Source organism: Balaenoptera musculus, chromosome 17, assembly GCF_009873245.2.
Source record: "Balaenoptera musculus isolate JJ_BM4_2016_0621 chromosome 17, mBalMus1.pri.v3, whole genome shotgun sequence".
Taxonomy (NCBI): domain Eukaryota; kingdom Metazoa; phylum Chordata; class Mammalia; order Artiodactyla; family Balaenopteridae; genus Balaenoptera; species Balaenoptera musculus.
The window spans coordinates 20619599-20644846 of record NC_045801.1 but is presented as its reverse complement, the minus strand read 5'-3'; the positions used below and the strand labels follow the sequence as shown (position 1 = coordinate 20644846).

The 25248-nt window shown below is 40.2% G+C and overlaps 1 protein-coding gene across 1 annotated transcript in view; it reads right to left on the bottom strand.

Moving 5' to 3' along the window:
• SAMD12 (sterile alpha motif domain containing 12) overlaps nucleotides 1-25248 on the bottom strand; it is a 410789-nt gene that overhangs the window by 75208 nt on the left and 310333 nt on the right. The window lies entirely within an intron of this gene.

Genomic DNA, 25248 nt, shown 5'->3' with positions numbered 1-25248 from the left:
TACAACTACTGAAGCCCGCATGCCCTAGAGCCCGCGTGCTGCATCTGCTGAGCCCGCATGCTGCAACTACTGAAGCCCGCACACCTACAGCCTGTGCTCCACAACAAGAGAAGCCACTGCAATGAGAAGCTCACACACCACAACAAAGAGTAGCCCCCGCTCGCCGCACCTAGAGAAAGCCCACATGCAGCAATGAAGACCCAACGCAGCCAAAAAATAAATAAAATTTAAAAAAAAAAGTAAAAATTCCCTACTATGATGTGGAGTTGTGTATTTCTCACTGTAATTCTATAGACTTATCTTTACAATTTGAAGCTATACTATTTATTACATACGAATTCAACACTATTACAGTTTCCTGAAGAATGTTAACTTTTAAGAAAATTCAGTACACCTCCTTATCTCTAGCATATTATTTTTTGGCTTTAATTCTATTTTTGTTTGATGTTATTATATTAATGAAAGCTTCCTTTAGGTTAATGTTTGCCTGGAATACCTTTTTCTCACCTCTACTTTCAACCATTCTATGTCTCTTCTAAACAACACATAGCTGGATTTTGTCTGATAGTGTGTGTATGTGTGTTAATCTAGTTTGACAATTACTGTCTTTTTAGTAGGGAAGGATAATACAGTTGCATTGATTTTGGTTACTGAAATAACTGGATACATTTCCACAACTCTATTTTGTGGCATCTGTTCCACTATTTCTATACTTCTATTATCACTTTTCTTTCTTCTTGAGGATTTTTGAAGTTTTTCCTCTCTCTTTGCAGTTTTTCTTCCACAAGCTTAGAAATCAGACTACGTGCAATCTCCATCACTTGGAGTCATGGAAAGCAAGTCTTCTGTGGCGTGGGTTTTATTTTTCCTAATTCGCCTACTGAGAATGTCACCCTTCGGACTCCTGGGTTTTTGGTTTTCGTGACGGACATCTGATTCAACCTCCCAACCCGCTCAGAGTTCTGGTTTTAACTCCTGTCCATCTCTCTTCACATGTGCAAAGCTCTAAAACCTAGACCATAAATGCCAGCTCCAGGATTTGCTTACCCCTGTGAAGCAGAGCTTTCTGGATGTTCTTAACTTTGTACCTCTATATCTATCTGCCTATCTATTGATCTATGGATCTATCAATCTATCATCATCTAGCATGCTTAAGTGCAAACTGGAAGGGTTTTTCTCTAAATAGCTGGTCATTTGTCTTGTTAGAAATGAAAGACCATGCTTTGGTTCTGATGCATTCATTTCCTTATGTTGTTTTGACAGGTTTATGCAGGCCTGGGACAATTGGGGAAAAAGTAACATATTTGCTTTGTATGTCTCCTATAAAATTTGCAGAATTCTACTCTCAGATGATAGTATTCAGAGATCAAGGAAACAAAAAGGATTAACCCTAATAAAATGCTTTCCCTTCTACTATGTATATTATTTTCCTATACTCACTTTATTTAATCTTTATAATGACTCCATGAAAGAATTATTGTTATCCTCATTTTATACATTAGACCACATTTTGAGACTACTAAATTACTGAATTGGGATTCAAACCCTTGCTTATTGAATTCCAGAGTCCATGCCCTTTATCCTGACTCCTGCTGCTTTTCCTCAAGTAAAGAGCTCTGAGGGATTCTTTTCAGAGCTGGTAAAAACAATTCTGGTTAGCTCTTCACTGGTAATTTTCATAGCAAACAAGGCAGCTATTTACCCAGCGTTGGTTAGAACTCTGCTAATTGCTAGCACTCATTCTATTAGCAAACATGGTATTTATTGACTCCAGAAAGAGACCAGATTGTGGGAAAACATAAACGGTGATAACATAAACAAATGCTTTCAAAGCAAACCTTTGTTTGGGTCCTAACGTCAAGCAACTTTTATTTTTAATTGCCATTTTTACTTTTGACCAAGTATCTCATATTTCATACTCTTCAAACCTCTGAGAGTAATTAAGCCTTGCGTGAAAACCTCCTGATGTTGGTTCACATTCTCATTCTCATTAAATACAACGTATTTGTTCATGCAAGAGCCCATGTAGCCCTGCAACCTAAGCCTAAAGTATTACTGGAAGCAACCTTGCCAAAATGGATGACCCAAGAATGCCATAGATAAGTTAATCTTATTTAATCTCTGTGCTTTATCACTGTGGAATTTACCACAGGCAAAGGGTTGAGGAAAAGGCTCTCTCTCCCTGTCTTTCCACAGGTCCCCCTTTCCCTAGCTGAACTTGAATGTCTAAAGTGGATCCAAGAGAGCTCCAGCATGTGGGCAGCATAGAAAACAAACCATAAAGATGGTATATGGGCCCATTTTCATTGGTCACTGGCTGCCTTACCAGTGGAAAAGAACCATTTCTACTCAAAACCAGGTTGAAAGCAACATCTCCAGAAACAGCTTACTCTCAAGCCACATGGGAAGGGGTTAAAGTTTGGATCACTATAATTTAGAGTCAGTGATCACAAATGCAAAGCTAAGTCGGGCAAGTTTTCTATTCTGAGGCTTCATACATGACCAAAGAGACGAACATGGCAGTATAAAGTGAAGGGAAGCAAAGGTGCATTGCTTCCATTATATGTAGCCACGTGTATTTGCAAAGTGGCTCATGAGATGTTGTCACACTCTAGGATATAAAAGGATCTAAATCCTTCCTCGTGCAAGGTTTGCCCCCAAATACAATTTAGAGAAAGCAAGGTACTAGCATGTTCTCCCAGTGGATAGCTCCAGCTCTCTTATTAAAATGAAATGGGTGTGTTTACGTAATCTGGGCATTCAGGAAAAAAATTAGGCAATTCTGTGTAATTTTCCCCAAAGAGTTGAAACTGAACGAAAATCAACTGCACATCTGGGTCTGGGACTGCTTCAGCCTCCAATGCAAAAATGAAGATGAATTCCAAGTGATCAAAAAGCTCAAAAGTGCTCACCCCTGACAATTTTTTCCCTCCTTGGAATGGAAAGCATAACAACTGTTTTTCTGAAACATAAATTATGATCAGCTGGTGTTATTTTTATTATTTTTAAGACCTTTTACTGGTTAGACCAATAGCTCTTTATTACTAATTGAATACACATGAAAAGAAAAAATCCTAACACCTTCCCATGCTTTTAACTGGAATGGAAATCTAGATCAAACGGGGGTGTGCCCTTGTGTATTTTAATATTAGGCAATAATCATATATTAGCAGCTTCTCATTAATGCTTATGATTAACAGTAATAAGAAATGGTTACAGGAGAAGTGATGCAAACACTGTATCTTTTAAAATGATTTTAACCACTCATTTCTGGTTCACATTTGAATTATGCTTTGAACTGTAGCCAAGACTAGGGCTGTCATATACAAAACTGAAATGGTTAATTCTCCCACCACTTCCTTGTTCTGACATTGTGGGGAGCATTGTCAGTGCTTTATATACATAAGGGGGAATATGTAAAAAGTCTGTTTTAACACTGTAATCTGGACATGCATATCTGGTGCATTTTGCTGATTTCCATGCAGCAGAATTCTGTTTTCCTCGTGTGTCTGAGATTTCTGTGTCTTTTTTGGGGCAGCTAAGGGGAGGTAGACAGCTTGGTGCTGTGGGACTCACTTCACCAAAGAAGTAGTTGGTTAAGCAGACACGCTGAGGACAGACAACTGCACGTGTAAACGCACAGACACACGTGACTTAACCTTGGCAAATTTCTTGTCTGCAAATGATTTCCTTCTAAATGGCACTACTGAGATTCTGAGTTGACCTTTGTACGTTCTCTCCACTTGCACAGGGGACTGGGCCATCTTGTCATTTTCATGATGGCGACAGGAGGAGCAAAATAAATGCCTGTAGGCTTTATTCTGTCTCGAGTGCCCAGATCAACCACGAAATCAATAGCCACAACATTTTCTTTAGCTGAGCAAGGAATTCCAAGAGCAAATCCCTGTGTAAATGACAGCACAATGTCCTCATTCTTAGTCAAAATATACCTTTCAGTTCAGTTGTTAGGGTGTCACGGCAAATGCAAAGCATTTTCCTAGTGCCATTTTGTAGCCAAGCAACTCAGAGAGGAGCGCGGCCCCTCAAAGTGCACTGAGCTCATCTCTGATTAGCTGCACTGGCCACTCTATGCTACAAGAGCAGGGATAAACTTGAGTATGGGATAGAATCAAGGACAAAATTATCATCATTGATGCCTCCCGGTGATTTCATGTTACAGGCCTCAACAGAAATATGGCGAAGGTAGCCAGGATGCTGCTGTTGGTATTTAATGACCCAGAGGGGATTGCGACTCTGCACGATCAAGCTTAGGAGAAAGAAAAAACTGTAGGTCTGCTCCCAAAAGCCAGCTCCAAGCAGCAGCAGAAGGGAAAGAAAAGGCTCAAGCATTCTTCAGAAACGAGAAGAAACCAGTTTGAACCTAGCTTCTAGGGAACACACATACATGGTGACAGGAGGTTATTTTCTCATTAGGCAACTGAGACTTATCTCGACTGTATTACTATATATGTATTGTGCCCCAAGCACTTTGGTGGGGGAGGTTCTGGAGAAATAAGAGTTCTTAGTAATTGCCGGCTCTGTCAGCCACCCGCACAGCGGCAGGTAGCTCCATGCTTTTAGTTTAAGCAGCAGAGGTGCACATTCTGGGGCCCCAAGCAGAAACTGCAAGTCTGCCCTCCTTTGTCCTATGTTAGGGATCGCATCCTAATCATATTCTTAGCAGTATCTTATGTTTACCTGGGCACCTTATATTGTTCAAACTCAACATATTCTCTAAATTCAATTTCAGAAACAGGCAGTGGTGGTAGCAGGGCAAATATCAGAATTTCTCTAACAAATGTGGAAATTGAGGCACAGATTTTTTTTTTAAGGCCAAGGAAGCAGGTAATTCTAGAATTGAAAGGGTCCTAAGGGAACTCATTTCAGCCTCTAATTTCACAGATTAGGAAACTGAATGAGAAAGATCACATGGTAAGTTAGTAAGAGAGAGAGAACTGAGCTTCCACAAAGACTTGGAATCCAGTGCTCTTTTAAAATGCAGCATCACACATGGCCAGAGGGGTGGTCTCCTTCCTTCAAGGGCCTTCCTGTGTGCAGTGGCTGTGGAGCTAGGGATGCAAATGCTATGTGACAGTGACTCCATCTTGCTCGCCATTTTATTGTCAATTCCTAGCACAGAACCCACTCTGTGATAGGTACACAATATATATTAGGTGAATGAATAAGTGTCTTCTAATAGACACTAGGCATTTTTAGGAATAGATTGCTGATATTTGGCATACAGGCAGAGAGAGAAAAGGGGATATGTAATCTAGACCAGAGAGAAGCTCTAGACCAGAGAGAAAAGGGGATATGTAATCTACATGCCAGTCGTCTCTGTAAATATGATACACCTAGAAATAGTTTAGAAACCTGCATTGGGTGGCCAGGGGTTCTGAATCAGGCCATGAAACAAGCTGGCAGAGTTCTGAGTAGCTTCAATCATCTTAAATGTAGACTCCCTCAGGCTAACTCAGTAGACTCCTCACTGAGTATGATTCCAGGGATGGTTAAAAACCCTTCCCCAATTTCTAAGCCCACATCTCCTCTACCCTCCCCAAATGTGCTCATCATCCATTTTTTCTACATGAAAGGCTATGGTTCTCACTGGGGGGTCATTTCAAACTCCATCTCCTCTCTCACCATCTAGTAGAGAAAGCCACTGTTACATACAGGAATTGTATCCTTCAGGTGCTTTTGGCAGAAACAAGGTCAATACCACTGAAGAAAGACTTTAATGACTCTGTTTTAAGGCAAGTTATCTGGAGATGGGGGTAAGCAATTGGAGCTGAGTGATATTAGGATGGTAACAGCTTGATTTGCCTTGATTACAGTTCATCAGGTCCTTTCACTTCCATTTTCTTATCTGACCATCTTGACCCTATGGTATAAGTAAAAACAATTTTCTTTTTTTCAGAGTGGAAATCAAGGTTTGGGGTGGCTACATCACATGCTCAAGGTCAGACATCTAGGAGAAACTTGCACTCAGGGCTTCTAATACTAAGTCCACTGTTCTTCCCATTTTTCTAAGGACGTGAAGTCCAAGGCAGGCAAAGGCTCTCTCTCCCTTTGATCTCTCCTATGTAGGCTAGTGCAGGTTGTCTGCTGAGCAGGTTAAAAGCTGGGCCCCGGCACCTGTCTATTTCTTCTATCAGCTCAAGAACTTTTAACCAAAGAATGAGAAATTCTGTGTAAACCCAACCTGTCACTCTCCTACAATTTATTTCTCTTGTCTTTCACACATATGATATTTTGCTCGAAGCCTACAGAAATTGTAGAAGTTGAAATTCCAATTAACCCTGGCAGTAAGTGCTGTAACTGTAGGGGAGTCTTTATTCTTTATGAAATTAGAATGAACCTCAAATGTTATTGGAATCTGCGGAAACTAGAGAGGGATCAGGATCCGGATGCTTTAGTCGACACCACCCAGTCGCTCCCTCTAGAAATTCAAGGAAGAGGTGCAGGTTTTCAAAGCAAATATGACTGTTTTTTTATCATGCAGGCTATTTTCATTAGCTATGGTTCCCTGCAATATTTTCATTTCATTTTTACATCAGCCAGATACATATTTTTATTATTTTCTTTTTCCTTTAGGCATATCATTTCAGGCCAAATTAGGCATCAGCTAGAAGGAGCTGGACAATTGCTCTATATTTAATTGGATGGATTAAATATACAAACAATAAAAATCTCACTGGGCGCAGATGTATCACAATTAAAAACTAGTTCTAAGTGTGGCTGCATATGGAATTTCACTTTATCTTGATACTTGGCCAGGAGTCATGGAGAAAAATACACAGTACTCCTTCTCTGGTACTTTACTTTTTAGAGATAATGTTATCTTTGGGTAAAGTAAGATATTGCTTTCCAGACTCATTTAGAACTTATTCCTGATGTCAGAACCACACCGGGTATGCAAAGGATACAAAATCCAAAGTAAAAGATTCTTATTCTCTAGGTGTTTATGAGCTAGTTTTAGACGGGTAGATACACAGCCCAAATATTCTGTTCCTATGTCCATACTCATGAAAGATGCTATCCATCACTGCGTTCTCCTCACAGACTCCATAAGCGGCCTTGTAATCTTTGTCTAATCAGCCACACCCAATCCGAATTGACATGTGAGACGAAGCCCACTGGCTACACCTGAACTAACTGGTGAGCGGAAGCTGAAGACAAGAGTAAGAACCACCAAGCGCTGAACTCTAGGGAAGGGAGGCACATCTTAGACTCCAGTGATGAGCCTTCTGTAAAGAGAAAGGGTTTCCCCTGGGTCTCCTTATTATGGCTAGAACTTGGAGAGATGGGGGGGAAAGAGAATGAAGAAAGACTTCAAATAGCCAATGTATAAATAGAGGAGATGAATATGGAATACAGACATAAATATGGAATAGGGCTTGCCCTGGGGTTGGAGAGTAGGGTTCTATTCTCATTATCTGGGAGTTTCATTCAGAAAATTCCCCTATTACTGAATGTTTCTGTTCATAAATTATAAGCATGGAGACATAGTGCTTTCTGGTCTGTAGATGCCTGCTGGCACCCTAAAGTAAAATGCATCACATTCTGGAAGGTGTGGGAGCTCATTTTCAAAGAACAAAGGTGACTATGAGTCATAGATTTCATGTCAAGAAAATGGGTAAAATAAAGGTGACTTTTAAAGACTGCCAAATCTTCTATCCACCAAGCTTATTAAATGAAGCCTTTCCATATATACTCCTTTAGATTCATTACGGGCAACCCTGATGATCACTTTTTGCCCCCCTTTACGATAAAATGAAGAAAGCGCCAGGTTTCTTGCCCTTCTTAAGGACAGATTAAACAATAAGCCAATCTCTCTGTGTTTTACAGTTGTGGTGTGTACCTGGTTTGAGGCAGAACTGCCTAGGATGATCGCATAACTTCCCTTCAAGCAATATGATTCCATAAAATTTCACACTGAATTGGACAAGAAGCAGCGTATCCTGTTTTGAACATCTGCACAATTAGATTGACAAGTGAGTGATTCTGATTGCCTGATGTATCCCTGTTCCCTCCAATCTTCATCCGTAAGGAATCCGAGATAGTCCCTCTTACTCTATCTAGACAAAAATGGAGGGGACTTCCCTGGTGGCATAGTGATTAAGAATCCGCCTGCCAATGCAGGGGACATAGGTTCGAGCCCTGGTCGGCAAGATCCCACATGCCACAGAGCAACTAAGCCCGTGTGCCACAACTACTGAAGCCCACGCGCCTAGAGCCCATGCTCCACAAGAGAAGCCACCGCAATGAGAAGGCTGCGCACCGCAACGAAGAGTAGCCCCCTCTCTCCACAACTAGAGAAAGCCCGCGCGCAGCAATGAAGACCCAACGCAGCCAAAAATAAATAAATAAAAAAATATGTATATAAAAACAATGGGACATCAAGGCTGACTGGAAATGATGGTATAAAATTCATTAAATTCTCTTACATTGCCAGAGGTGACATATGGATACTCACATCATTGTTTTCTAGAAAACAGGCCATAGGAGAATCTTGGAGAAGCAGTAGATAAAAATTCATCTGTTGTTGGGAACTACATGATCCCAGGCAGAGATAAATGATCTGGCCCAAGTTCCCTCTAACTGCCATCTGGGTGCAGAGTCTGTGTTATGTGGTACCATATCCTGTTATATTCAGGCAGGCTCCTCCTGATTTCCTATTCAGTTTCTCTGCTCTTAGCCATGTTTGTTCAGAAATGGTCACAAGAAAGAGCCTGGAATATTGGTTGCATGGGTGGACTTCTGGACTGGATCTCCCAACTCTGAGTGGTTTGTAAATCCATTTTGTCCAAATTATGCTGTGGGCACTCATGAGTCTTGAATCAACCTTCCTTGAGAAATCTCCTAGTCCCCATGTTATAGTGATCATACTAACTTTGGGGAGGACACAGATTTTTTTAAAAAGCAGTAGGTAAGCAGAAAAAGCCATAGAGCAGCTTGAAGGTTTATTGTATTTAATGATCTCTGAATGTTGCCATTAAAAAAAAAAAAGAAACCAATGCTATTTTCTCAGGTTACTGCAGCATCAACAGATTTTCCTAAAACCTTTTTCCCTATTCTATGGCCATCCTTCCAAAAAAGACCCACTAATTTGGAATGGCATGCTTGAAAAGCTGTCCTGTCACTGACGACGTGGCATAGTGGAAATGGCCAGTCTTGGGAGACAACAGAGCTTAGTTTCGATACCAGATCTGCCCGTTTCTAACTACATGTCAGTAAACAATCTGCTTAAACTTGTTCAGCCTTGGCTTTCGTGTAAGCTGGTAATAAAAATTTACCAATGTCACAGAGTTACTGCAGAGACTGAATGGGACCTAGTCCCATATGTGGCACAGAGTGGGTGTACAAATTGATAGCTATGACGATTAGAAAAATCTGATCCTGTGACAACCCTTGTCTGATACTTGGAGAAGGACACACCATGGCTGGTTGTATAAATGTAGTGCCCAAGTTCAGTGGGTGGGGGGGAAGCGTATGTTAGAAAGCTGTGTTGGACTCTTCTGAGTGAGAAGCAGTTAGGGAGGGCAATTTTCTTGTCTTTTTTGGGGCCTTTTCGTCTCTGAATGTGGTTTCCTGTTTCTCATCAATCCCTCTGCTGAAAACCATCCAACCTTTTTTTTTCTTTCCAGTATCTTTAAGAAAAATAATAAAGGCTTACACTACCACGCCCTTCTTCCACTGAGATGAGAGCATGTTCTCCCATTACCCCTGAGGTGATGTGTCATAAGCTGGCAGGGTTCTCCTGCTCCTTTTAACTGGGAAGCCAGAGTGGTGGGACCAGGAAGCTGTGAGTAAGAAGAGGATGGATCCAAGGAGGAAGGAAGAAAGCATGAGAGTCAGTTGGATTTGTGACTCTTGATCGACATCTATGCACCGAAAGAACTGGATAGATTCCGTTGAACTTTGGAGAAGTTAGACCAAGGATCCACAGTCTAAGTGCCCTTCATACCATCTACACTTAGAATCAAAATTTGCTTTTTCTGGTGGATATTCCATCAGGATATTCCAATCTGTACCCACCATGTTGAATATAGCTAGGAAGGTAGCCTTGTCTCATGTACTTGAAAGAGCTCACTCAAGCCCTTACTTACTTACCTGGTACTTACTATCTCTATGACCCGACATTTTGTTTTTTTCCTCAGCTGTAATACTGAGTTGTTCTGAGGATTAATTAGGATAATACATGTGAAGCATTTCAGTGCCTAGAATATAAGGAACGATCAGCAAACTTAGTACCTGGAAACCAAGAAACTAGGAAGAATGTTGTCTGAACCAACAATAAAATGAAAAATGAGAAGTCAGAGCAAAGAGCTAAGGTCAGTAAAAGGAAAGAGTTTACCGATGAAGACAGTTGGGGTAGTGCTGGGAGTTAGAGGGAAACCCCGAAGGTGACATTCATCACCTCTCCCTCCTGACCAAACACCTGGCACCCCGGTTTTTTGTTTTTTTTTTTTTCCCACACACACACACACCCTGTATTTTATTTTTACAAGAGATAAATAGACTGACACCAAGCATTGTACATGGATGACCACAACAAAAGCAACAATGATTGCAATTACCACACATGAAACACACTCATACTATGTCATAATATTGACATTCAGTCCAGTAATCCTCCACTGTAACAGCTCCTTTACTTTGCAGTGGCACCCCGGTTTTATTAACCTGTTTTACTCATGATAGTAATTTGTAATGAAGAGTACAGGAAGAGAGAACTAGGGGAAAAGAGACACTTATGAGGCACATCTGTAGCGGTTTTCCTTGTTTGATGATTTGGTTTTCTGTTATTGTTGTTTACCTCTTTTACTGTTTGCTTTCCTGACTGTCCGAGAGAGATATTCAGAAAGTGTAGGCCTGTGTGAAATTATGACTGGGTGGGCTTTCAAGAACTTTCTTGTTCATGGGAAAGCCCCTCATAAATCATACGGCCTGTACAGTCACATTCTTCCCAACATTCACCTGGATTTGGCCCATAAGGGTAGAAAAATAACATGGAAAACTGTCACTTTTCCAGATTAACTTAAATGCCGTGTTCTTGGTAGAAACAAGTTTGCCATTAAAAACAACACTGTCACAAGAAGCCAAGGACTGACTGTCCTGAAGACCAAGCTTGGGCCTCTGAGCAGTAGTACATTTTCTTACCATGAAAAAAATGGAAATGATGATAGGTGATGCTAATAATTATAGCTACTAAAATGATGTCAGCTCCTGTGCGAAAAATTTTATAGATGTTATCTTTAATCCTCGAAACAATGCTGCAAGGTAGATATTATTATCTCCCTTTAAAAAATGCAAAAATTGAGGCTTAGAGACATTAATTAACATGCAAAGGTCACAGTTAGCTTCTAGTTGTGCTGGTCCACAGGACAGTTTTTTCTATGCCATCTATCTGTGATGACCTTCAGAAAGTCAGGTATTTTCAAAGTCATGAAAATTCAGATTTTCATTGCTTTGGACCTTCTTCCCCATCAATTTTTTTTTTTTTTTTTCCTTCTGGAATTGACACTTGCAACCACTGGGGACTAGAGCTACAAGGCAGTGATTTCAGATTTCTTGAAGACCATCAGAAACTAAAATTAGCTCATAACAATTAGCAAGAAACAAATGCTTCTTAAAAAAGCATCCATTCACTTAAAATAATTTCTTTTCTTTTAAAGATTGATTGATTGATTGATTGCTATGTTGGGTCTTCGTTTCTGTGCGAGGGCTTTCTCTAGTTGCAGCGAGCGGGGGCCACTCTTCATCGCGGTGCGCAGGCCTCTCACTATCGCGGCCTCTCTTGTTGCGGAGCACAGGCTCCAGATGCACAGGCTCAGTAGTTCTGGCTCACGGGCCTAGTTGCTCCGCAGCATGTGGGATCTTCCCAGACCAGGGTTCGAACCCGTGTCCCCTGCATTAGCAGGCAGACTCTCAACCACTGCGCCACCAGGGAAGCCCCGATTTTTAATTTTATAATGACTAGTATATAATCATAGAAGATCAGAGCTATTTAGTTAGAAAAAGTAACTTCAAAGATGAGAGCCCATTTAGTGTTTATTTGCTCTAGGGTTCTAATTACTTTGAAAACTACCCAAACTTTGTATATGATCACCAATAGCATTCAATAGCAGCTTTGAGGGAAACAGAACCAATCTTTTTTTTTTTTTCAAGCTCCATTAACATGGAGGAAATAAGTAATAAATGATAAATACCAGAGGCACGTATTCACTATGTCATTATTATTTTCCTGCTCTGTTGCCGGTTCAGGTCTCTTATGCCAGGAAAATGAAAAATAACACCAAACTTGTCTTCCTGGTCATTTTCCAAATGAGGCCAACAAAATGGGACTTGAGGAACACTAAACGTGGTACTGTTTTTGTATACTCTTACCAGCAAATCCTGGTAGCTTCAATTTGGTTTCATTACATTTCCAATCTATGCGTGTGTCAATTCATCTTCTTTTTTGCCATAGTTAAGATTTGTGCACTTTATTAATCACCTCGCGACAGTCATATCAGCAGTTTCATTTAGCAGAGTAAACCAGTCAAACCCTGGCAGACTTCTGCGGGTATCACATGGCAAAGTCTGGATTCCTGGCAACTTGAATTACTCTTGCCAATATGAGATTTTTTCAGAGCCAACCATCTTAAGGCCATTTAATATATCACATCTGCCTCTGCTCTTTTCCTAATTGATATGTTGAAAGAGAGATTGATATGTTGAAAGAGAGACACCCGCTAGATCTTGCAAACGTCTCCCTGAAGCAGCCTTGGGACAGAGGTTCCTCGGCAGCAGCACCTTAAAATGGTAGTTTGTTAAAGTTCTGTTTTCCAAATGTAATTTAAATGATATGAGGGGGACTTCCCTGGTGGCACAGTGGTTAAGAGTCTGCCTGCCAATGCAGGGGACACGGGTTCGAGCCCTGGTCTGGGAAGATCCCACATGCCGCAGAGCAGCTAAGCCCGTGAGCCACAACTACTGAGCCTGAGCTCCAGAGCCCGCGCACCACAACTACTGAAGCCCATGCGCCTAGAGCCCGTGCTCCGCAACAAGAGAAGCCACCGCAATGAGAAGCCTGAGCACGGCAATGAAGAGTAGCCCCCGCTCGCCGCAACTAGAGAAAGCCCGCGCACAGCAATGAAGACCCAACGCAGCCAAAAATAAATAAAAAGTTAAATGATATGAGGGGCCTAGGTGGCATCCAGGGAGCCCACATTTTCCAAAGAGCTTCCATAAGCAACGGCGACCTTTCATGCATTCACTGCATGCTCAGGTGGTCTAAAAAGATGATATTGCCAGGTGTGATGGTCCAGTCATTCACTATGGCTTCCTAGCTTACAGTAGAGCTAACCAGATTCAGGGGTTCCTAAGTGGCTGTCACTGATTGTAATTCTTAGCCATGCTGTATTTTTAAGGTTATCACTTTTCTAATGCCAACTCCACTCTCCCTAAAGTTCTGAAAGGACACAGTTCTCAACGCATTTAGTATGGACTCAAATCATATTCACACACTCTTGATTAAGTCCCAACAGCACATCTGAGTTGCTTACCAGCTTGCTTGGAGATACAGAGTATAGAGCTGGATTCCAAATGTAGCTCTCAGCAGAAAGAAGCAATCTTAACATAATGAGTCATTGAAGAGAGGTGCCTTCTGAGTTTTTCTAGGTCTTACTGTTAATTTGATCACACAGAAGGGTTTGTGGGGGGCATGTCTCAAACTAAGTGACTCAAATAAGGAAGATTCAATGACTTGAAAGGTCTTACAGTGGATCAGTTAAGTAGAAACTGTGGCCCTTATATTACAGCATGGCACATGGGACCAAAAATAAAAAACGACCAATTTGATATTAAGAAAATTTAATGAGAAGGCCAGAGAAGAAAATGGGTTACTACAGTGCAATTTCTACAGACTTTCCAATGCGGTTGTGCTTCCAAAATCTTGGAATTAATAGCACTCAAAATTCCTCAGCCTCACAAGTTTATAAAGCGGCAGGGTGTTTAGCAAAGAGAGGGCTAGACTGAAAATCAAGAGACCTGTATTTTAGCTTTGACCTTGTACTAGACTGTACAGCTTAGGCTGAGCCATTAAACCTGCCATACAACAAAGGCGCTAGAACGGATAGTGGGTGCCTACCAGTCCCCTCCAAAAGTGGCAGTGGGCCTCCTTGCCCTATTTTTGCTTTTCAGAAAAAGCCTAACAGAAATCATACATTTATCCATGATAAGGTAACACAGGAAAATTTAAATGTTCCATTTATCTGATTTTTTCTATTATATTGGGTTGGCCAAACGTCTTACTGAAAAACACGAACGAACTTTTTGGCCAATCCAATAGCAACTGAAAGAGGGAACACTAGTTATTCCATGCTAATGCAACACTCTAATTGGAGGATCAGATTTTTACTTAGTGGGAAATCAAGTTAGTTGCTACTTAATAAGTGCAAATTGCAAAGGGAATCTTTCAAAAAGTAAAGCTCACAGGGAAAAATAAGTTTTAATAGAAACTTGATGGTGGCCAGTTTAGAAATGGTTTCACAAAAATCCCTTCCAGCTCAGGGTTTCTATTACTACAAATCTGTAGAGATTAAAAAAAAAAATTTTTTTTTTTTAGTTCTTTCCATGTCTTTCGACTTTCAGCACAGAACGGTTTTTATTTACTAAATCTGTGGCTTTATAACTCCTTTCCCGTTCAGTTCTATACATACCTGCAGTGACAGCATTTTAACCAAACCTCACAATTTCCTTGGCTTACACACTCCTTGCTTCACTGGCCTAATTATTTTAATAAGCAGCTTAACTGAAATGCTGGCTTACATTTATATTTCAGTTTAATTGTGTACAGTTCCTAGTACAATGAAAACCTTGAAAGTCTTTCCTATTTGTGACAGTGTTTTACTGCGTCTAGCTGTTAGGGACACTGACAAAAAGTAACTTCATTTTATTTCTGTGCATACATCTTTTCTTTCCTTTTTTCTTGCTTTTTATTTTTTATTTTTCTGATTAACAATGGAAAGATCCCAAAGTTCTATCATTTTGGCTGTCTAGATGAAAAGAGAATCTCCATCTAGGCTTGCAGGAAAGCCTAGATCTGGCTGGCGAGAATAAAAAAACTAGCAGCATTCCTTGGGTCAGCCATATAGCTCGGGGTGCTTGGGTATTCCCACTCTTTTTGTTCCCGCCATTTAGCAATTTTCTCAAACAGGAACAAAACAGGAAGTGGAAAAAAGAGTGACATGGCAAGTCACTTACTAATCCTATTCCCTGGGGAATGGAAAACAGAATTCCCCTCATGGTCTAATTATTCTTTGGTATCTTTAATGAAACCAAATCATGAGAGTTTCCAGCGTCTGGCTGATGTTTCAGAGGCCTGATTTCCACGTGTCCTTGGCTCTGAAAGGAAATATCTGCTAACTTCCTGAAGTCTCCTTAATATCATCTATTTCCATTTAGTTCCCAGAAAAACCTTTGTCATTTTTCTAACATGGAAGGAAAAATCTAGAGGAACAGAAATGATCTCTGTAAACTGTCATGTGTTTTTGCTTGCTTGAAACCGAAATAGCGTGACTTCAGAATTTGGTTTCAGAGCCACTGGCTCTTTGGTGACAACTTGGTAGGCACATAGCAATCTTAAGCATGACCCTGCTTTACCAGGCAAAAGTGAACATATGTGTCTCTTTTCATCCATGCTCCTGCATGTGGGTCTATAAAAGAAGAAAAATGCTATAGAGAGATGCTTTAGAAACTGAATTCTATTGCCTACTATAAACTGCGGCATACCAGGATCAGGGGATTTTGGTAAATCTATTAAAACACATTCTGGAATCCTTGGCTCGAAAGCCGTATTTACAGAGTCACAGAAAAAACGCAAGAATACCATAGTAGCTACTTCTATTCTGTACTACTATTAGGCCAGGCTAGACTTCAATCTTCATTCCATTGAAAAAACACAAAAACCCAAACCCTTGCAAATTGGGCATTATTTCATTTTACTTATGCAGGGTTTGAAACTCAGAAACATTAAGCACCGTCCCCAAGACCACACAGGTGCCAATGGCAGAGCCCAGCTGAACGTTTTCCAGGTACCTTAAGGATTTTGCAGACCAATTCCCCTCATTTTACACACGAGATGCTGAAATTTAGCCATAAGGTATTTAGACACGGTAAAATAGTCTGAAATGTTAAGGATTTGTATACATCCAACTCTGATGATTCATGATAACTGAAGAGAATGTTACTTTGATGGTTAGCTTCTTGTGGGCCAGAAAAAAAAGTCTGTTTTGCTCACCTTAGTGGTGGCACAGACTAGGCATTTAATCAATATTTGTGAATGAAAAGACAACGTATACAACTGAAAACAGAAAATATAGAAGTCAATTTATATTTGGTTTGGAAATACATGTTCTCCTCAGCAGATTTATCCTCTTAGGAAATTATAACTTCTTCAGGCTTACCACAGCCAGTTTGCTCTTTTTCCTTTCCTTTTCTTTTTTTTTTTTTTTAACACTTTAGTGATAATTAGAGCCAGATGTGTGCTGCTAGAAGCCAGACGAAGATGTGAAATGCAAAACACCCCCATGCGCAGTCAGATTATAGGTCCCAACTGTGATATTTTCTGGGGCCCTGGGGCTCCAAGCCCTCTCCTCCAAGCAATCCCAACTCCCTTCATAACCACTGTGTCGGCCCACTCGAGTCTTCATGCTGGATGGGATGTGGCAGGGAGAAGGGAAGGGGTGTCGGGTGCCAGTGGGAGAAATGATGTGTCCCTCGCTACGTCTTCAGACACAAGCCAGCTCTGTCAGACTGTTCTCCCGCTCGATTTCCTTGGCATTGAAGGCACATCTCAAATCTGATCGTAAACTCCCACTAGAGAAAGCTGCAGCGCAACCTACTCAGTTGAACAGAACTGGCCTCCAATTTGGGGCATCCTGCCTGCTCAATCTGAGGGCAGCCTGCTTTCACGTCAGACACATCTGCCTGCCAGGTTAGGTGGGGAAGATGCTTGCTCAGCAGTGAGGCATGAGCTGACATTCAGGGACTTGAGCAGAACCTGCTGTGCAACGTTGGAGAGAAAAGCTCTTCCTTCCAGACTGACGGCCAGCAATGCCATTTTCTTGTTCGAGGAATGCAAATCTTTTCATTTCTACCCCAAAGCGCGGGAGCCTGGCTATACATTTTGACTCTCCCCTGAGCTGAGCAGGCTGAAAAGACTGACATGGGTTTAACAGACATGATCAACTTAGGTGGGCACCGTAGCTGGCAAATGGAACGTAAAATTAATTGTTTCACTAGCGGAAGAAGAGATTCAGAGGCTTTCTTTGCTGGTAGAGCTGGGTGTGCTTCAGGCACCCTGATGCTTGGCTGAAATTACCAGTAGTTACGTGTCAGGAGGGCCTGTTTCTGAAAGGTTTTTTCCAATGTGACATTAATAATTTATGAATAGGCCAGTACACAAAACTGTATCTGTAAGAAGAACTGAGGGGTAAGATAAACAGGAACTTAACTTCTTAATGAAAAATGAAGGATGAAAAAGACCAAAAAAAAAAAAAAAAAGCACTGTGGGTAATATGTGGAGTATAAATATTATCTTGTATCTACCATCAATAATCAGAAAAAAAGGAAAGAATCATGTAGGATCATGCCATAAAAGGTGACGCTTCGTGGGTTCTTTCTCCTCTGATCTGCTGTGAGCATCTGGTTGGATCTGAGTACATTAAATCTGATTAAAGTTTGTTTTTTACAATTGTTTAGACTCATCTAGTTAAGGAAGGCTGGGATGCATTCTACTCTATCTTGTGTATTGTCAACAGAATTGTCAGCTAAGTTTGGAATGTGGGAACTTTATTATGTAATTATGTGAGAGAGAAAGAGGGAGAACCCAGTTTTAGTTTGCAGTTTTGGCAGTTGGAAAAAATAAAACAGACTTTTTTTTTTACTTGAAAATTGGGCAAACTGGGCATACACGTCATCTAGACACAAAAGAAATGGAGTTTGTCTAGGCCAGTTTTTGGCATATTGATTCACTTAGACTTCTCCATCAATTAGATACAACATAACGTGAAATAAAGAGAGAATTGGATTCCTCTAATCAGCCGAATTACAAGGTTAGAGTTCTAAATTATTGCTTTGTTGTTGGAGCAGCAAATTATTGGTGAAAGGATATTTTTACTTCTATGCATTCATTTAATCTCTGTATTTATATGCTTTTCTGATAGCTATCAGAAAAATGCTGTGATGCAAATATATGTTGCAATTCAATACATATAGATTACATTTTTTCATCATTCTAAATCTTAGAGATGCTTTGAAGCTCTGAAATAACCAACACTCCACTTGCTGGAAAATAAAACCATGTCCAAACCACACAATCAAATCCCAAATACCAAAATCCCAAATCCCAAATGGATAACAAAGATGCATAATTCCGCATATGAAAGTATCAGATGTTAGAAACTCAATTTAGTATTATAAATCCACATCAATTTTTATTAAATAAAAACTTAAGTAAGAAAATAAATACAAAATCCTAGCATACAATGGACTACTTACTAATGGTAACCCCAGCTGTCATTTATTGAACATTTACCAAGCAGTTCACACCAGGATAGGCACTAAGGGGGACCCACTGAAATAGAAGACCAAGTTCTGGCTCTTAATGAACTCAAGATATAGGTAACAAAAGGAAAGAAAGAGGGAAAAAATGACCATAACTGGGAATTTCTATGGGCCAGACATTAAGCAGTTACACATATACGTTTTATCCTCACAATAAACCTACCAGGTAGGTGTCACCAAGCCCTTATTGCTGGTAAGGGTCAGTGTGTCTCTCCCTCATCACAGAGCAAAGAGCTACAAAGACCTTATCTCCAGCTTCATCTCTCAACACTCTCTATCCCTCTCTGAGCTTCCTGGCACTTGTTTTTTCTCTGTTTCTCCAATGCATTTTCATCTTTGAATTTGTGTTCAGAATGCTTCCTTTGCCATGTGAGGTTGAAATACCCCTTCCTCAGAGAAGGAAGCCATCCTTGAACACCCAGGCCAGGTAAGCCTGTTATATGCCTGGCACTTAAAATCTGTTAATTCCCTATTTATTTGTAGGAACGTTTGATTAATGTCTCTCTCTCTCTCTCACTAGACTGTAAATTCCCTGAGGGCACAGAGCCAAAGTTAGAAGCAAAGCTTGCCCTTTTTCTAATGCCATTCAGCCTCTATCGTGTATTTGTCACCTGTATTATTCAAAAGCATTTACCATCTTGTGTTGTATTACAAAAGAAGGTAAACAAAGCTTGCGTCTTGATGCCCAATTGTGAAGTGTTGGTTTGTTCATTCATTCATTTATATTTTCATTATGTATTCATTTAGTCAACAAATATTTGTTGACCACCTAGTCTGTGCTAGGAACTCTTCTAGCTGCCTGGAATACAACGATGAATAAAACAGACAAAAATCCTTAGGATGAATGACATTTAGTCAAAAATATGCTTGGTCTACAATCTTGATCCAGTTTCTAAGTGTCTGCTACGTATAAGACTATGTGTATAACGTTGCATGACAGATTGACGTGCAGACTAATGGACAACTTTTAATTAATATAAATATATTAAATATGAAGTCTATAAAATGATGAGGTGGATGTAGTGAGAGGCCTTCCATAATAGATACAGTCAAACGACTGTGGTGACTTTCAAGAGCCACGTATTTATTCTGTTCATGTTCTCGTGGCTCCACAGGTAACTGGAATGCCCATTTGACAGTTCCTGTCATGGATGGTTTAAAGCCACAAAAGAAAACTGAGGTTATCACCATGCAGTTGCTTTGCAATTTGTCCATAACTTGATGATATAACTAACTGGTCCTAAGAATATCCAAGAAAAACTAACTCGGACTCTGATGGTCATTCCAAAAGAAGAATTACCCAAATGTTTAAGCCATGGCCATGTTACTGGTATAAGGAAACCACCTTCTAAAGGGACAGATGTCACAGGGGCAGCCAAAAGAAGAAATATAAATGGACCGTAAATCAGATAGGAAAGCAATTCAACCTTATCAGTAAGATAAATGCAAATAAAAGTTGCTTGTCATTTTAAAGCTAATTAGAAAATATTTAAAAGGAAAAAGAAATACCTAGTTTGTAGAGGCTTTTTCAGGAAGGTAAATGTTTTACATTCTTATGGGAGGGTAAATTTTTATAAATTTTCAGAAGGGCAATTTGTTCATATGTGTATGTAATATGAATTCTTTAAAGTGTTCATACACCTTTTTGAGAGCATAACTTCACTTGGGAAAAAATAAAATAATTTTTATAATGTTTATTTTTAATTGTAATAATACACAAACAGAAAAAGTCAAATGCAGTGCTTATAACTGAAAAAAGCATTCTGCCCATTGCTGCCCATCCTAGTGAACTTCCCGTCAGACACACCACTTTTAATATTTTAGCTCTTTCTTGTAGTATTTACATCAACTGTTCATATACTTATACCAAGGGATTCCTTTGCAAAGAATCTAGAAATAGATTTTTGGTAGATCTAGAAATATTACCAGGTATGTGCAGCCTGTCATTATTTATAATAATAAGAAAATCAGAAGCAACATTTGCTTGGATTGTTTGAATAAATGATGGCCTAAATGTGCAACAGAATATTAAGTAGCTGGGTATATTTAAATGACATGGCAATAAGATAAACATAAAAGAAATTATCTTTAGATAGAGGCTGGTAGTCTTCTGAATTTCCAAATTCTCTTCAATAAATGTATGATTACTTATCAACAGAACAATGAACACCATTTTAAAAGGTGAATCTTTTATATTCTGTAATCTTGAGGCTTTGATTTCACGTAAGGTAGTGTGGGGTAGTATGCCAGGAAAGGGTTGAGGGAAGTGCAGTTTTCATAAGGTGTAATTGGGAAAAATCTTTGCTTTTGGTTCACTTCTGTGTGAAGGAGACATTAATAGGGGCAATGATATAACATTTGCATGAAAAAGGAAGAGAGTTTGACTAGAGTCTACTTTAGTCATGGAGTGCACTATGTGTGGAGGTCTGGACAGGAGAACTGACAAATAAATGGGGTACCAGAGCCTGGCAGATACCCAAGTAGGCAAGTGGTCAAATTCTTCAAGGTTGGTGGGACAGGAAGGGGTCATGCACATCCAGGCAGAGTCCACAGAAAGGGGTGGGTCAGATTCAGCAAAGTATCACCAGCAATGGGGTAAAGGAACAGGGATCACCTGGGAGGGTCTAGAGGCTTATAACCACGATGAAAGATGTGGGTCACTCAGAGCCCATCAACCTTAACTGTGACGATGCCTAAGGGGAAATTATGCCCCAGTCAAGTCAGTAAGCCAGAGAGAAAAAGACAAATATCACATGATATTACTTATATATGGAACCTAATTTTAAAAAATGACACAAATGAACTTATACAGAAAACAGAAATAGACCCAGAGGCATAGAAAACAAACTTATGGTTACCAAAGGGGAAAGCGGGGGAGAGAAAAATTAGAAGTTTGGGATTAACGTATACACACTACTATATATAAAATAACCAACAAGGACCTACTGCATAGCACAGGGAACTATACTCAATATTATGTAATAACCTATAAGGGAAAAGAATCTCAAAAAGAATAGACGTGTATATGTGTGTGTGTTTCTATATATCTATATCTATACAACTGAATCACTTTGCTGTACACCTGAAACTAACACAACATTGTAAACCAACTATTCTTTAATTAAAAGAAAGTTTTCATGAAAAAAAGAAAAAAGAAATTATGGGATGACTTCACTGGCAGAACAGGTAGAGGAGGAACAGAGGCAGACAAGGAAGAGCTGTCCAGTAATGTGCTTTGAATGAGAGGAAAAGGGCCGTGGTCTCATTCAACATGAAGTAAAGGCTGTGTGCCTAGAACCATTTTGAGAGTGTAAGAATATTGAGCCCAAGGAGCCGGCAGTTGGAAAAGTTCAGATGAAAGATCATCACCCCAAAATGTACCAAAGTGGCTTTAGGAGATGTTCTGAAAGATTAGCAACAATCTCTTTGTAGCCTACAGACATGTGGCTCTAAGCTAAGTACATATAAGTCAATTTAAATAGTTTTTTTTTTTTTTTTTGGATGGGGAAGCATAGATGGTAGATTGATTCAATCTCTCAAATTTGCATAGTAAAAGTTGCCTCAGAGCTGGGCAACTGGTTCATCTCATGACCACGTGAAAGTCATGTGTATTAGGGTGAGTTAGGCAACGCTGCCCTGAAACTCAATGACTTGATATAAATAACAAAGGATTATTCTTCTTTCATATGACAGCTTTACGTGAGTAAGGCAGCTTTCCTCCATCACAAACTCACAGATCTAGGGACCCTCCATCTCGGCAGGCCACCATCTTGAATACATAGTCTCCACTGTTGCCCAGGGAAGGGGCGAGAGAGAGCGGAGAACGACGCAGGGAGCTGTGTGGCCCGATGTGGAGGTGGCATAAACATGCCACTGGGCCGGACCTAGTCATTTGGTCCTAACATAAGTATGAGCACAGCTGGGAAATGCAGTGTTTCTGTGTGCTCAGGAGGAGAACTGGGATAGCGATGGTTCTCAACATCTGGTCCCAGATCAACAGAATCAGAATCAACTGGGATTTTGTTAGAAAGGAAAATTCACAGGCTCCACTGAAGACGGACTGAATCAGTAGTTCAGCAATCAGTGTTTCAACCAGCTCTTCACGTGATTCTCATGCACACTGAAGTTGGAGAATCACTGGGGGAGGGGATCATGTAGCCAGTCTCTTTCACGCCTTTTTTTTGACTACCTACTATGCATTTATTTCTTTTAAATTGGGGTATAGTTGCTCTACAATGCTGTGTTACTTTCTGCTGTATAACGAAGTGAATCAGCTATAATGTATACATATATCCCCTCCCTCTTGGACCTCCCACATCCCCCATCCCACCCATCTAGGTCACCACAGAGCACTGAGCTGAGCTCCCTGTACTACACAACAGGTGCCCACTAGCTATCTGTTTTACACACGGTCGTGTACATATGTCAATCTCAATCTCCCAATTCATCCCACCTCCCCCGCCACCCCGTCTCCACACGTCCATTCTCTACGTCTGCGTCTCTATTCCTGCCCTGCATATAGGCTCACCTGTACCGTTTTTCTAGATTCCACATACACGCGTTAGGAAAACTGGGCAGCTACATGTAAAAGAATGAAATTAGAACACTCCCTAACACCATACACAAAAATAAACTCAAAATGGATTAAAGACCTAAATGTAAGATGGGACACTATAAAACTCTTAGAGGAAAACATAGGAAGAACCCTCTTTCAGCCTTTTTGGCTAATTTTTAAATGTTACAGATTACAGATAAACAGTGCATCTTCATAGAATCGTATATGACTCTGAGCATTTATACACTTACTCTGCTGGGAATTAAACTTACAGTTTCTACAATGTGCAAATTTAAACATATCTTACCAATTATCAACTTAATACAGTAACATAGAATGTTTATGAAGAACAGCATGTGTTTGTGAGCATTCTTTTATGGAGTCAAATAACTTTATGCACTTCTAGGCAGACATTTATTTACTTGAAGGTTAAAACATGCCTGACAATGGTTGAACCATTTGCAGAAACTCAAAACAAACAAGCCAGAGTAGAAATGCTAATGACAAATTAGAGGCAGGATCAGATAGACTGACATGGGAATGAAACCCTGGGACCAAAATGACATGAAAACCTTGAAGAGAAAGAGAAAGTTTGGAGATGCAAAGAGTGAAATGTGGTGGGACCATGGGATGTGAAGAATTAGCAAAAAGCTGTAATCGAGGTGGAGGACCCTTAGCATGTGAAACGGGTTCCAAGTGTGAACACTGCCACAAGTGAAGAAAATGAATAAAAATATGGAAAGCTGTGATGGAAGTGGTTCTCTTGACCCACTGACGGAAACACTTCCTGTATTATTAAAATAATCACTGGGGGTGTGTCATTCAAAGTGGAAAGCTACAGATACAAAAGCAGCTCAGTCATCTTCCACCCATAAACGTACCCCAGTATGAACCACTGACCAGTATTTAATCTCAGATACCTATAAGATGCTTCAAAAGGTGGAATACTGGATTCATTAAGTGTGGTATCTTAGAACAATGAGATTGTTCATTTGTTTAGAATAAACATATGCATAAACTAATTGCATTCATATTTCATTAAAACTTTTAAGACCTGCTAGAATTGCCATGATGAGTATAGATATTTTATCTTTTAACCAGTTTATAAATTATAAAAGCAATGCACGCTCATGGACAAAAATGATTCAAACAGATGGTTACTGAATGAAAAGGAAACACTCTGCTCCACGTTTCTACACTGCCTAGACATAGTCATTGCCACTAGTTCCTTATGTTATCCTTAGAGAATTTTTCTACAGGTAGGGAGTCCTTGACCTGTATTTTAGGAGCATCTCATTTAAAATAGGTACCTTAGGGACTTCCCTGGTAGCACAGTGGTTAAGAATCTGCCTGCCAATGCAGGGGACACGGGTTCGATCCCTGGTCCGGGAAGATTCCACATGCCGTGGAGTAGCTAAGCCCGTATGCCACAACTACTGAGCCTGCAATCTAGAGCCCGTGAGCCAAAACTACTGAGCCGTCGTGCCACAACTACTGAAGCCCGCATGCCTAGAGCCCTGCTCTGCAACAAGAGAAGCCACCGCAATAAGAAGCACACGCACCACAACAAAGAGTAGCCCCCGCTCACCGCAACTAGAGAAAGCCCGCGGGCAGCAACGAAGACGCAACACAGCCGAAAATAAATAAATAAAATTTATGAAAAAAGAAAATAGGTACCTTAGCTGTCAAAAAGAAGGCAAAGACAACACATGTAGAAAATGACAGTGGAAACTGAGAAAACTTTTAAAAGCTCAAACGAAGGCCAAGAATGAAATAAGTATATAAATACACAAATGTTGGAACGTGGTAAAGCTCTTCACAACATTTTCTAGTGCCATGGAGTTGAGCGTTTTTGCTGGGGTGGATTCAAAGGGCAAAGGACCAAAGGGGGAAAAATTAAACATCTGTATTATCCATGGGAGCCAGAGGAGGGGAAAATGAATGACCTCCAAGGAAGAACTGGGACCACCCTCAGCTGTTAAATTTCTCAGGTCACGTCTTGTAATGTAAATGGCGGCATCTTAAATCTGTAGCCACGTTCGTCTAGCCCTTTGCTCCTTTATTTATTTATTTTTAATGTT